This window comes from Perissodus microlepis, chromosome 15 (genome assembly GCF_051167445.1).
Source record: "Perissodus microlepis isolate ML-2025 ecotype Zambia chromosome 15, ASM5116744v1, whole genome shotgun sequence".
Classification (NCBI taxonomy): domain Eukaryota; kingdom Metazoa; phylum Chordata; class Actinopteri; order Cichliformes; family Cichlidae; genus Perissodus; species Perissodus microlepis.
In genome coordinates, this window is record NC_140475.1 from 14,167,594 (window position 1) to 14,180,878 (window position 13,285).

The window sequence follows — 13,285 nt, forward strand, 5'->3', positions numbered from 1 at the left end:
CTTCATTTGCCTCTTCATTTGTGCTCAAATGCATTTCTCCTGTTCCGAAGGGTCCAAGCACAACACCACAAGCCTGGCAGCTCTTTACTCAATTTTTATCAGGCTTGAAAATTAGCCTGTTTGCTTTAGTGGTTTCACTGGAGGTCAGCTTTACTCATTTTCCTCCATAGCACTCTCCGTGCTTTACTCAGTCTGACATCATATCAGAAAAATGGAACTAAAAAAAAAAAACTTTAATTACTGTAATGAATCAAATTGTCTTGTGATCTGAGGCCAGGTTTACATCAGCTCATTTTGCTTTTAAAAGAGTTATAACCATTTGTTTTATCATTATGCTCAAAATAGCCATGAGAAAGTGCATCAGAGTGAAAGGAGGGGTGGTATTGATGCAAATACAGAGAATTATCACCAAATTTGCAGCTCCCTGCAGCTTTAGCACATCCTTCACTGTAAATCTGTCTATACAGTAGATTACGGCTGCAACAGGTAGCTCTACTCAGTGTAGGTTCTTTAAAATGCAATTATACCCTCTGAGAATGATTGAATTCCCATTGAGATCACAATGACATCTTTTACAGGAGAGAAAAGTCGAGGTGGAAGTTGCATACAATCACAATCACTCTACAAAGTCTGGATTTTCAGGTTGTCAGTTCAGACAAAATATCCTCTGTACAAGGGGGAAAGTGAGAAAATCCTGGTTTCCCCACATAATTCACACCATAAAACACACAGTTAGTAACTTGTGGATGACTATGGTAGGTCATTTAGCAGCTGATGAGCCACATACTTCCCCAGTGATTTGGTAGAGACATAAAACAGCGATAAAAAGCAGCGAATGTTAAATAAGTTAAATATTTAGAAAAGTTAAAGCACTGTGCAACAAATTGTTGATCTTTTTTGATATTGCCTGAATTTTCAAAGAGTCTTTAAACAGTCCACTGTTCACAGACTTAATGCTTTTCCCTGACATGCTGAAATACAATATAGCAGAAGTAATGGAGCAATTGATTAGCTTCTGTGTGAACCATGCGTGCACTTAAAGGCTGTTTTAAAACTGCACATTTTGCAATTAAGAAAAATAATTGTACTACCATAGTAAGAAAATGGTTTGCATATGAATATATACCAATAAAATGTTTGATTAGATACTAATAATTCAAAAACCATATCCAATATAAGTCATAAACCATAGTTCTTAAACAGATCAGCTACCTCTGTTACCAGACAGCCAAAGTGGCAAATTCAGATTGTTGTGTTTGCTCATAAAGTCATATTTTTATAGATTACACCACCTCATTTATTTCTATACATTTTTTAAAAAGGCTTCACTGTCTCCCTACATCACATTGTCCTTATCTGTCAGAAGCTGTTCTTATCTTCGTCTCCTATCTGAGTCTTCCTCCTGTATTTAGTGGCCGGGGCAGCAATGACTATTGACCTGTGACTTGTAACCCTATCAGATGCAGGCAACTAATTGCACACTACCCCAGCCCCCGGGTGGCTGTAACTGCATTCTGTAATTGCGAGCCTCGAGGCTGCTACAAATACAGTGATTGGCGTTTCAGTCTGCCATTAAGTATTAATGACAACACCAGAGCCTCGCTGTTCCACTGGACTCCTGGCACATGAAATCAACAGTACGGACACTGTACTGTACACATAATATCACGCAGCCGTGGCTTATAGCAAAGTCCAAATATTGCTTCAGGATATGAGAGTGGAACGCCTAATTTGTTAAGCTGAAGCGTAAAAATAGACAAGAACCTCTTAATTCCTCGCTTATTCTTTGAATCTATAATTAAAGTCATTTTCAGAATGAGGTCTCAGGACTTTCCGCTCCAACGCAGGACACCCCCAAGGACCAGAGAGCTCAGTATGATGTGCAAACAGCTCAGTATCAAGAATAAAATGGGGAATTTTCCATGTCAACTGCCAGCTAGCACATGACAGAATCAGTCCCTGCAAGCCGTAATGATAATTTAAGATAAATCAATGAGCCACAATATTAAAATCACTGAAAGGAGAAGGTAATAACAGGGATCATCTTGATACAATGTAATGTTGTGCTAAATACCCCAAATGACTTAAAAAACATTTGAGTAATTGACTCGTCTGTGAGATACACCTTTAAAAGCCCAGTGCATTAAGTTCCCACCCTGACCTTCAGGAACAAAAGGCCCTACAGTCAGAACACTCTTCGAGGTCCTACATCCAAGCCACGATTTAGCATTGCAAGGGGGAATTGCACAGTATTAGACAGGTGGTTTTAATGTTTTGGCCGATCCATGTAACTGATAAAGGCAGGAGAAGCTACAGCCAGTAAGCACACATCGTTTTCTAAAAGAGAAAAGGGAAGGAAGAGGTTGGGGTGTATATTTACTAACCCAACTGTGGGAGTAATATGGAATCAATGTGGGATACACCTCCAAGGAAAAAAATAAATGAGCTTTGGGCAAGAAAATGCTCTCTAAATGCCAGCTGGGGAGCTCCTCTGCACGATTTCGAACTGAGTATTATAAAATGTGGGGGTTCACGGGGATCTGAAACAGAGTCATCTTCCCTGTATCCTCACCCACCCCAGGGGTGAACTTCTTATCACTGCCACACCACAGGACAAACCTTGAACTCTACCAAGAAGAGGACTATTACATAACACAATCCGAAAGAAAGAAGGACAGGGGCATACAATTGGAGGTCATGAGAAGCAGTCGTGGGCAGATGGCCATCATATAATATGTTGACTTACACTATAGATGTCTTTGTGTAACAAGCAATATGATATCACTGTATGATTACACAAGCCAAATTAAACGGTTGGTTCCCCGCTCACACATTCACTGAATTGACTTTCACTGAATTCAGACAGAATTCTGCAGAAAGAAAACAAATGATATTTATTGTTCTCACAAGTTTAAAAAACACATTTAAAAAGCAAAAATAAAACACTAAGAATTTTTCTATTAGCATTGTATGGAAGGCCATTTCCGCCACAAAAAAAAAAGTATCCATAACTCGAAATTTTGACTTACTAATTAAAAATTTTGAGAAAAGTAACTAGAAATTTTGAGTTAGCTCTGCCAATCAGTAATCTACGTGAATGACGTCATTTTCTTGTTACCCGGCAGGGTATGGTGCAGAGGAACGCACACTCAAAACCAGATCGCAACAAGTTGGCCCTTTCAAGAGTACATTTGCTGATAGTAACACCATGTGATTCAGCTAATAACACAAGGATTTCATTATTTGTGAAGCCCCGCTGAAAATACTCAGCAATTTGTGCATTCATGACTGGCTATAATACTGGTAGCTTAGCTGTAGCATTTGTAGCTGAGGGCTTCAGCTTCCAGGTAACAAGGAAATGACATCATTCACGTAGATTACTGATTGGCAGCGCTGAATCGAAATTTCAAGTTACTTTTCTCAACATTGATGTGTTTGGATGTTTGATAGAAATCGCATTTGGTGTCACATATACAGTGAAAGCTGCTCACATCGCAGATGCACAAGATGTTCTTTAACACTGGTCCTGTGATGCACAGCAACAGACAGAGACCAATTTCTGCAAACTACAATCTTTTAATCAGCCTAATCAGGATGTTGTAGTGTCTAAATGGAACAGAAATGAAATTTTCTGGCACCAAACCACAACTGCAGTCGCATCAAGGCACTTCATTCTGTAAGATAGTGATCCTACAATAATAGAGAACAATCAGACAACCCACTTTGAGCAAACACCAGGCGACAGTGGGAATGAAAAAATACCTTTTAACAGAAAGAAATCTCCAGCAAAACCAGGTCCAGGTAGGTACTCTGCTGTGACTGGTCGTGGTAAAAAAGACAGCAAAAGTAAACAAAAAATCAACTGACCACACGGCTGAACAGACAGAGCTGTGAGTAAAACAGGACGCATCCGACCCATCACTAGGTTCAGATTTTGTGACATCACTGGGACCTCACCTCCCTACTTATATGGTCTTTGAAACACCGTAATAAACTTTATAATAACTTCCCAAATAATGTTTATAGGTGCACAAAATACCATTAAGCTGCAATTTTTTTTAAGTTTTAGAAGATTTTGTTTTTGTAAATTTGTAGCTTTACAAAGATCTAATATTTTCACGCAAACTAAATATTAACCAACTGATCAACATTATTTACCACAATTCCTTTTTAACACTATAAAACAAGCTGGTGCATTTTAATTTAATGCAGTTCTGAGTGTCAAGACAAACCTACAATTGAAATTAGACTTTTTTTTCTTTGTTTTAACAACCCTAACCCTAGCAACACCTTGGTGACATCACAGCCTGGAAACCCATCAGGCCCAGCTTTAAGGGCTTTCATTGCAGGAAGTAGTCATGCTGCTCTGTGCACCAGTCAGTGTTTATAAATCCAGACACCTTCACAAAAGCTAACGCAAAGCTGGATAGCATAGTGGCGTGGACTGGGTTTAACTGGGGCCTTTCTGTGTGGAGTTTGCCCCATGACAGCTGGGATAGACCCTGATAAGGATAAGTGGAAGAGAATGAATGGATAATACAAGGCTAAATTGTAATTAGATTACATCCAAGGGATTACAAAACTGCATTTTTTTCACCTTCTTGTTCAGTTACATCCACCTAAAGCCTGCATAAAAGTGACTGGTCAGTGGAAGTGGCGCTACAGGCGAACTGCAAGGCTTCTTTTACCTCTACTTCCTGTCCTTTAAAATCTTGTCTCCTACCTACATATTCACGTGCATGACTTTATAGAGATTAACGGTATTGTTAATTCACCATTAACAATAACTTTTCTCTAACCACACTTTAACTACATGAGCAGATACTGAAAAGAAAAATGTTGTCTCCAACATATGTTCATAAAATAATTGTTACAATATATTTAGATTAGCCGTCTTAAACACTTGGACCACCTAAAAGAAAAAGAAACAAGCCTTTTCTAAAACATGTCCTATAATGGTGTGCCTTTTCTGACCCAATGACAGCTTGGACAAGCTCAAGCCTTCTCATAAGCCTGAATTTAATCAGCAATCAGTGGAAGAAATCTTTCTTTGCAGTTGCTGCTTCCTCTCTCCAACACCATCATATAAATAACTACAATTTTCTGAGGTGATTTAATCATGCAAAAAGTCTCATAAAAGACGGAAAATTCAACAGGAACATGTCCCAGTAACTCTGAATAAACCGCAGACCTCACTGTGAGTTATGGAGCTGATTCTTACAGATGGAATACTCTCATTAAAAGCACACTCTTCAGTAGATCATTCACTAGAATGAGGAAAACATAACTGGAAAGAGAAGAAAAAAATATGCAGGACAGAAAAAAAAATGCATGAACGAGCTAATTGAAAATGAATAAATAAAAACCATTTCAACTTCAAATTCTTGTTGATTGAAGTTTCCCCCCCCCCCCCCCACATGTGTAATATCATATCATGTACCTCAAAAAAATAAAATAAAATAAAAAATCAAGACCTTGGGGATACTGCTATAGCTCACTTGGTCAAGCAGGCGACCCATACACCATAAGGCTGGGTTTGAATCTCCACTGTCCTATCCCAAAAATAGTTAAAAAAGACCCCCAAAAATCAACATCTGTATTTTCTTTTCATGTCTTTCATTGGGCTATGTCCAGTTCGGTCTGCAAACTATTTTCTGCAACTGTATTATTTAGGTGAATGATACAAAAAGTTAGTTTTTATTTTGCATTTTCAGCAAAAAATTCAATATTTCAAAAGAGGAAAAAAACAAATAAAAAAAATAAGCATTTCTTTTCCTTAGGATCATCTAATATCTAATCCCTGATGTCATTAACCTTCGCTTTGGGCTCATAAAAACATTTTTCTTTTGACTAGGATCTAAACCCACATGGTTATAGTTAGAAAACCATTAATTCAAAAAAAAAAAAAAAAAGAGCACGTTTTGCTTGGATTTTTATGACAGTGAATCACCTCTTGTTAAATAGTTCTTGTATAAAGATCATTTGGCTGTTTGCCTATTGTTGATTCAGTAGACGTGAGCTCATTGTCTCAATAGAGACACATCATCATCTGTATTCTTTAAATCTTTAATCTTCTGAGGAGAAAGAAAGTGAATCCAAATGTGTGCGGGACATGCTGTCTCTACTAGTCATTATAATCCCAAGATAAAGCCTTGGAGTGTTAAGGAGAATCCCCTAGTTTGTTTGCAGGACATACTCTGCCATCACATTAAAAGTGGCTTGGATCACAGTGCTGAAAGCCCTTCCAGCGCTGGTTTAGTTACTCTGTCACCAGCAGTACATCAGTTCTTGATGTGCTGGGCAGTTACCAAGTGCGTAAGCACATTAGTGTATGCATGTGACGTATGCTGCTGCTTAAAATGAGCAGGCGTGCTCAGCAAATCCTCTCTGGGTCAATGACTCTAATGTTTCTATATGTGGGCTGGCACTGAATAAAATATCTGATCATTTCTCAATCTCCATTGCTGGCAGCAGTTTGATTTGGCAGCAGGCATGAACCCGTCTTTTAGCTGTTGCATAATTACGCACGAGGGCACGTGTTGAATTATTAATGCAATTAATTACTTACATTAGAATCACCATTATTATTCAGTCAGCTTAAGAGGTTAGTGCAGTAAGTGCTTGAGTGCACAAAGAACGTAACTCTCAGTGGATGTTCCTCGTGGGCGCACCGAGACGAATACTTCAGCTCTTCTCAGAGGAGAGCGGAGAAAGTGTCGGCTCTGGGAAGATAAAAGAAGGTGAAGAGACAAGTGAAAAGACATCAGCAAAGATAAAAACAATTATTTATGTATTTATTTATTTATTTTTGTTTGACAAATAGTGAACTTTGAAAAAATTTTTTTTGTTAATTTTGAATTTTACTCCACATGTTTCAGTCCAGAGGTGTTACCAGGAAATCATTATCCACCTGTTTTCTTCCGGTTTTCTTATTCAGTGACAGTGGCTGGAGCCTGCCTACATGAGGCGCACAAATACCTACAACTTAAAAAAAATGATTGTACCATCTGCAAGGCTAATGACTCAAAAAGTCATTGGTGTTATGGCCGATGTGATCCCATCTTAGTGTTTGACATGTGCAGTTTCCACTCATTTTGTAGTGAAAGTTTTAACTGAATTCCTAAAATATCAATATGAGAAAAGAAAACTGGATGCATATCGCCGTCCACTAGTGTTATGTAAGCTCCTTAAGGTCCGGACTCTCTGTGGGTGCCACTCATGGATGAATTGAGGAGAACTGGATACTAAAAATGGTGTCTGCTTGCTTGAATGAAAATTGTTCGCCTGGAGCCCAAAAAGTTTCCAGCTTTGAGGTTTGCTTGTGCAGCAAACTGCACATATGCATTAGTGTTTTCCCTCAGTGGCCCTGAGTGTGGCTTTCTGCTTCCTCCGCTGGCTTTACGTTATGATGCACTAGCATTTATATAGTGCTTTTGTAGTCTTACTGCTCACTAAAAGTGCTTTAGAATACATGCCACATTTAGTCACACATTTCATTCATACTTTATTCTATAGTCATTAATGACTTCGTCTACCTCACGTACTTAATGAAGTTAGTACGTGAGCTAATGATATCATGAAAGAAACAACGTTTATGGGGGGAGAAAAAAAAAGAGTAAAGATGCATACTGTATGAGTGTGAGGGAGGCTATACGGTAGTTGCCACATTACACCCTTCTGGTGGTTTCATTGGCCACAACTTTTACCCATGTCAACTAAACCAAGTCATAGTAATTCCTGGCCTGCATCTGCACATACCTGCAGATTTAGACATAGACAAAATTCAGGCGTTTCAGTCCTGCTGCAGCAGATGTATAACATCCAACACCATGCAGGCTTTCTTTACGAACATTTGTGAAAGAAACGCTCATTCTAAACAACAACTAACTTCCAGTGTAGTACTGTAATAGGATGCCACCAGTGCAACAAGTCAGTTTGTGAAATTTCTTCCATATCAGACATGAGTTTCCGACCTCCTTTGGCATTAACATCAGCACAAAAACTGTGCATCAGGAGCTTCATGGCATGGGCCGAGCAGCTGCTGTAGATGGCAACCATAGAAAATGGTTTGTGCAATCGTTTATTAAAAATAGGATGAATGATGAGTAATAACTTAATGACAAATATGCACAAGAGGAGTATCCGCTATGCTTTTCTAGCACATGTGCATGTCGCACCAATTTACCAGACGCCCATGACAAACTAACAAAATAACTCAATGACAAAATAAAGAATTTATTTTAAGTGTCAAAATTTATGCAAAATTCATTTTCATATGGATTTATATGCACAAACTGAATGCGTGACGGAAACACAATAAACATGTAGAGCCCACAGTCTTCTGTGACAAGTCACGTGTCTAATCAGATTCAAGAAATCCTTTTTTAATCACATTAAAAAGGGAACAAGCTTTATTTTGGTTTGCAGCCTTTTTCATCCTTCAGGTCGCTTTGCACTTTATTAATAACTAATCAAGATCATGTGTTTTCTCTAAATTAAGGGGAAGAAGACACGTAAGACGACAGCTGTATTCCATATTAACACTTGAATTATTTTTAATGCTGTTGATACATAAATGATTTTTAATGAATCCTTGTTTTTTTTATTATTTCAAAATATCAGCGTTGCTCTTATAATGAGAACTCCCGCAACACAGTTTTCAAATGAAAAATAGTCAAATATTATAAAACTCATTTACAGCAAATAAATAAAGAATAGTTATAATCAACCAGAGTGGTTTTAGTTTACAGTTTAATTGAATTAGCGGTGAACTGATCCCGATGCTGCTGGGGAACAGCTGCTATCTTTTCGGAGATTTCGGGGATAAGGTAACTTTAACTCTTCTGTGCTTCTACAGAAGGTCCCCCAAACAGAACAAATTACCTTACATAACCCAGTGTTGCACTCTGAATGTTGGGCTCTGCCCTCCAAACCCATCATGCAGACACACTTGGATGTATTGTGACATACAGCTTGAAAAAAAAACCAACCCTTTCCACTTCTCATTTTTACAGGAGTGACATAATACCAGTGTATTTCCATAGCACATACAAGTTCCAAGCCATAAAGATCACAGCAAAAAGTGTGTATATGCATGTTAGTAATAAAACAAATGATTAGACTGAGAGTCAGTCAGACAGTGTGTTCACAGGGTCGTCTTTGAAAGCCTGAAGAGTTGAACGGATGACTAAGCTTTCTTTGTTTTATTCGTCCAGCTCTGTGTCACTGAGGTTACAAGCAGATCACAAATCTGGAAAGGAAGACAGTCATAAGTGTGCAGCTGAATAAGGCACACTGGTTAATGCAGATGATGGGGTCACTGAGGGAGACATCGTCAAAAAAGGAGAAATATTACACAGAAGCCTCTGTGTAGGTTTTCAAATTGATATAATGTCAACTTTTGAGTCCTCCCACCTGATGCGTCTTTGTTTTCCAGTTTGTTTCAAGCAAAATCAGTTAAATAATCTCTATCATCTTAATTGGCCATGTTCTGATGCCTCCGTAAAGTCCCAATCACTGTGAACAGTGAGTTTAGCTGAAAAATACATTTTACTCTCACTTTCAGTCAAGCAGAGTTATGTAATATACTCCCAGACTCATACTTCCAGTAGTCTTAGTATGAACATATGATTAGAAACTGTAGTATCTCATTGAGAGGATGTGGCTCACTAATGCCGAGCTCATGTGACATACTGCAATGCACATAAAAATCCCACTGAAAGAGAGATAGCTCCTTTTAAATCCCCTCGTCTCCTTGTGGTGATGCTAAATATTGTTGTATTGATCTATAATGGACTTATGGTAATGATCGATGTTTTTCCTCAGGAAGCTGCAAACAATTGTGAGCTATAATAACATAAAGCTTGACTTCACTTTGTGGCCGCTGCTAATTATCTGAAATTACACGGTATAAGTAAAGGGGTAGCTTCCCAAACAGGTTTTCTAAATAGAGATGAATGTAATGTTTTCCCTTTTGTCATGTGCTGGTGGAAGTGATGAATTGGCTGAACTCCCACAGAGTTGGTGTTCTTTTGGTTTACATCTGATGCCACCCATTGTTTGGATGGAAAGCTTTTAGAAGCCAGAGTGGTGGGCTGGTATTTATAATTCCCTGTTTCAATGATTTCATGTTGTTCTTTGCGTTACCATGTGACTTTTCCCCAAAATTCGCCCTGTAATTTATGATAGTGTATTTTGCATCCATGTTTAAAGCAAATCTGTCCTAACATTCTGCAGATTAAAGTGCACACTTTCTACTCATTTTCAGTTCCATGTTTTTATTTGTGGACTCTACTGGAGTACAGTCAAGCGCTGTTCAGCATCTGTTTGTAACAAACTGTTTAACCTGTTCTCCTTCTAAGCCAACCTTCTTCTGATTTGTCACCCTTTCAAACAAAACATTTAAGCAGGATGTGGGTGGGGCTTCTGTGCTTACAGAAAGGACTGTGTTCCTCAGCCATGTGCCTGAAATCCATAATAGGAATACATACATATATATTATATATAATATAATATATAATATATACGTCATAGAGGAGCCTGAAGCCTGAGCCCTTTGGCTCACAGGGGCTTCTTGCACATATGTGTTTTGACCCACTCTTCTTCACAAGACTGCTTCAGCTCATTGAGGTTTGTGGCTAGTTTTTTATGCACAGTGCTCTCAAGGTCACACTGCAGAATTTCAGTCAGGTCGAATTCTTTGACTTGGGCTAATGATATTGCAAAATCTATTGCTTCTTTTCTGTTTTTAGCCATTCTCTTGTACATTTGCTGTTGTGTTCGGGATCATTCTGATTTTCCATGACTCACTACTGGCTAAGTTTTGGCTGTGCGAAAGATGGCCTTTTTGACTCTTGAATACTTTGGTATACAGAGGAGTTTGTGGTTCCTTCAATGACTGCAAGGTGCCCTGGTCCTGCGGCTGCTATGCTATGTTTGGTTTTCCCAACATGTGATGAAGTACTGTGATTTGTTTAGATGAGACTTTGGAAACTTAAGATGTGTTGCCATGTTCTTTTCAGAGAGGCAATCCTTCCAAACAAGCCGTACTTGTTCAGTCTTTTTCTAATTGTGCTGTTATGAACTTAAACATTTAAAATGCTAACTGCCCGTGGAGTCTGAGATGTAGCTTGCGGAGTTGTTGAAGAGTCTCTGAGCTTTGTAAAGTAAGACCTTGGGGTGAATTTACAGCAGTCCACTCCTGGGAAGAGTGGACTGCTGATACCAGCAAAGTCCGCAAAACTTCTGCCTTTATAAAGGTTATTAACTGCATCTGATTCGCAGCACCTGTCTGCTACTTGCCCACTTAATTCCTGTGGTCACAGTAAGTTTTCACTCGACTCTATATACTCTCTTCTTTTTCATATGACTGTAGGTCTGTTTGACTGTTAGCTGACTTCTTTACTATTAAAGGTAGACCAACAATCAGTTGTCAGTCAGAGATCTCTTTTCTGCCTTCGCGATATTATTGGCTGATGTAACTTTAAATTAAATACGAAATCTTCAGAAATTTTAGTCAAAGTGTTTGAAAGTTGGCCAAACTTTCTCTGTTATGAATTGGGTTAAGCAAGTAACCAGCTTTTTAATTATGATGGCAGCACGCCACATAAACAAACTTTTACAAGACATTTTGCATCTAAATTTCAATGTTTCAAATTAAAAATACAGCGCTGTATGTTCTTTGCATTAGTGAAGAAGATGCAAACCTTTACACTCAGCCACAGGCACAAACTAAGTGCATAAATACTGAAAGATGCACAGCTGTTACTGGCTGAGGCAGGTTGTTGCTGGTTTGGATCTGAAGGAGTTAGGTCTGAGAAAGTTGACAGAAGTCACTCTCATTGCTGCTGCTGCTGCTTCGTTCACATGACCAGCCAATGTTTACCTATTGTGCGTCTGCTTTATGCTCTGCTGCCTCTATGGAAAGTTGAGTACTTGCCTGACTCACAAAAAAAAACATGACATTGTATTTATTAGACTTTATATCCCAGCAGGAGCTGGCTGGAGTTTAACCAAATAAAATAGTACACAGTAGTGAGATCTCCCACTGATTCTGTTCCAGAGTATAAATATACGGGATACAGCATGAAATCTTTTCTATATTGGGGAAAACTGGCTGTGTTATGGTTTATTTGATCAGAAATATGAACTCTTTCCTGTGTTTTTTCTCCAAATGTAAGAATGCCTATAATCTCATATCCTGCAATATTGAATTATGAGCCTCTTTCACAACCCAGAGCTTTTAGTGAGCGCTGGGCACTGCTGCTCGATTAATGTCCTAATCCTTCCATTGGAAATTTGAGATTAACTGAGATGTGTCCTAGCTTCATCAGACACTAAATATGTATTACAACTCAACACTGTAACAATGTAAAGAAAAATTTCAGGGTACATTGGAAAGAATTTGTGGGATTATACCGTTTGTCTGCGACAGTTTTTAAAATAAATTCTAAATGTAAAATATTGTTGTTAGATTTGCTAATTAACTCTGTTGGGAATGTGATTTATTTTAGTTTGTCTGTTTTTTTGTCTCTTAAAGTCAGGGACATGAGAAAAGCCTAACTCAGACCTTTGTGGGGAAATCTACATTATAACTTAGGATGTCACCGGAAAACCCTCCAACCTTATGCTTTAATCTTCCACGTAGTCAGATCTGTACCTTCTCAGAACTCTAACTATACATCGGGTCGACGCAAGCCACAATGACTAAATGGCATGGAAGGTAACAGCGTAGGGTTAAAAAGCGTTTCGACTTATGTTGTAAGATATAATATGGATTTCCTGCAGAAGTCTAAATCAGGCTAAATGCCTGGAGTCAGTCTTGATCCAGATTTGCTCTGAATTCAGGGATAGAGCAAAAGTGGGCATGTGTATGTACCATATATCTTCAAATACACATGAAATTAAAATGAGAACTATAAGCAGAAATTAGTGTTTAATTAGTTTAAATCAAACTGTGATTTATTAGAGCCTCCATGTGGTTCTGAACGTAATAATCGGGTGAGGATCAAAACAACTGCACCAAGACTATTTTGAGATTCCAGAGACACTGTTTATGGTAAGAATGCCATCTGACCTCAGTCAAACCCAACTACTAGCTGTACGCAGGAAGTTTGAGGTAAACACCTTCCCATAGCCAGGTGTGCTTAGCACGTGTGCTGCCTCCTCTGCACTTCACTGTCTTAGACTCAGTGTATCACAGTTTCTTAAATTTCATATCAAATTCATTGTCCACAACACATCACCTGGTTTCTAGGCTTTCATTAAGCTGAAGGACACAACAGCA

General features: G+C 38.5%; 1 protein-coding gene across 1 annotated transcript in view; it reads left to right on the forward strand.

Annotated features, from left to right (window-relative positions):
* Positions 1-13,285, forward strand: part of kcnk3a (potassium channel, subfamily K, member 3a) — a 46,713-nt gene that overhangs the window by 1,057 nt on the left and 32,371 nt on the right. The window lies entirely within an intron of this gene.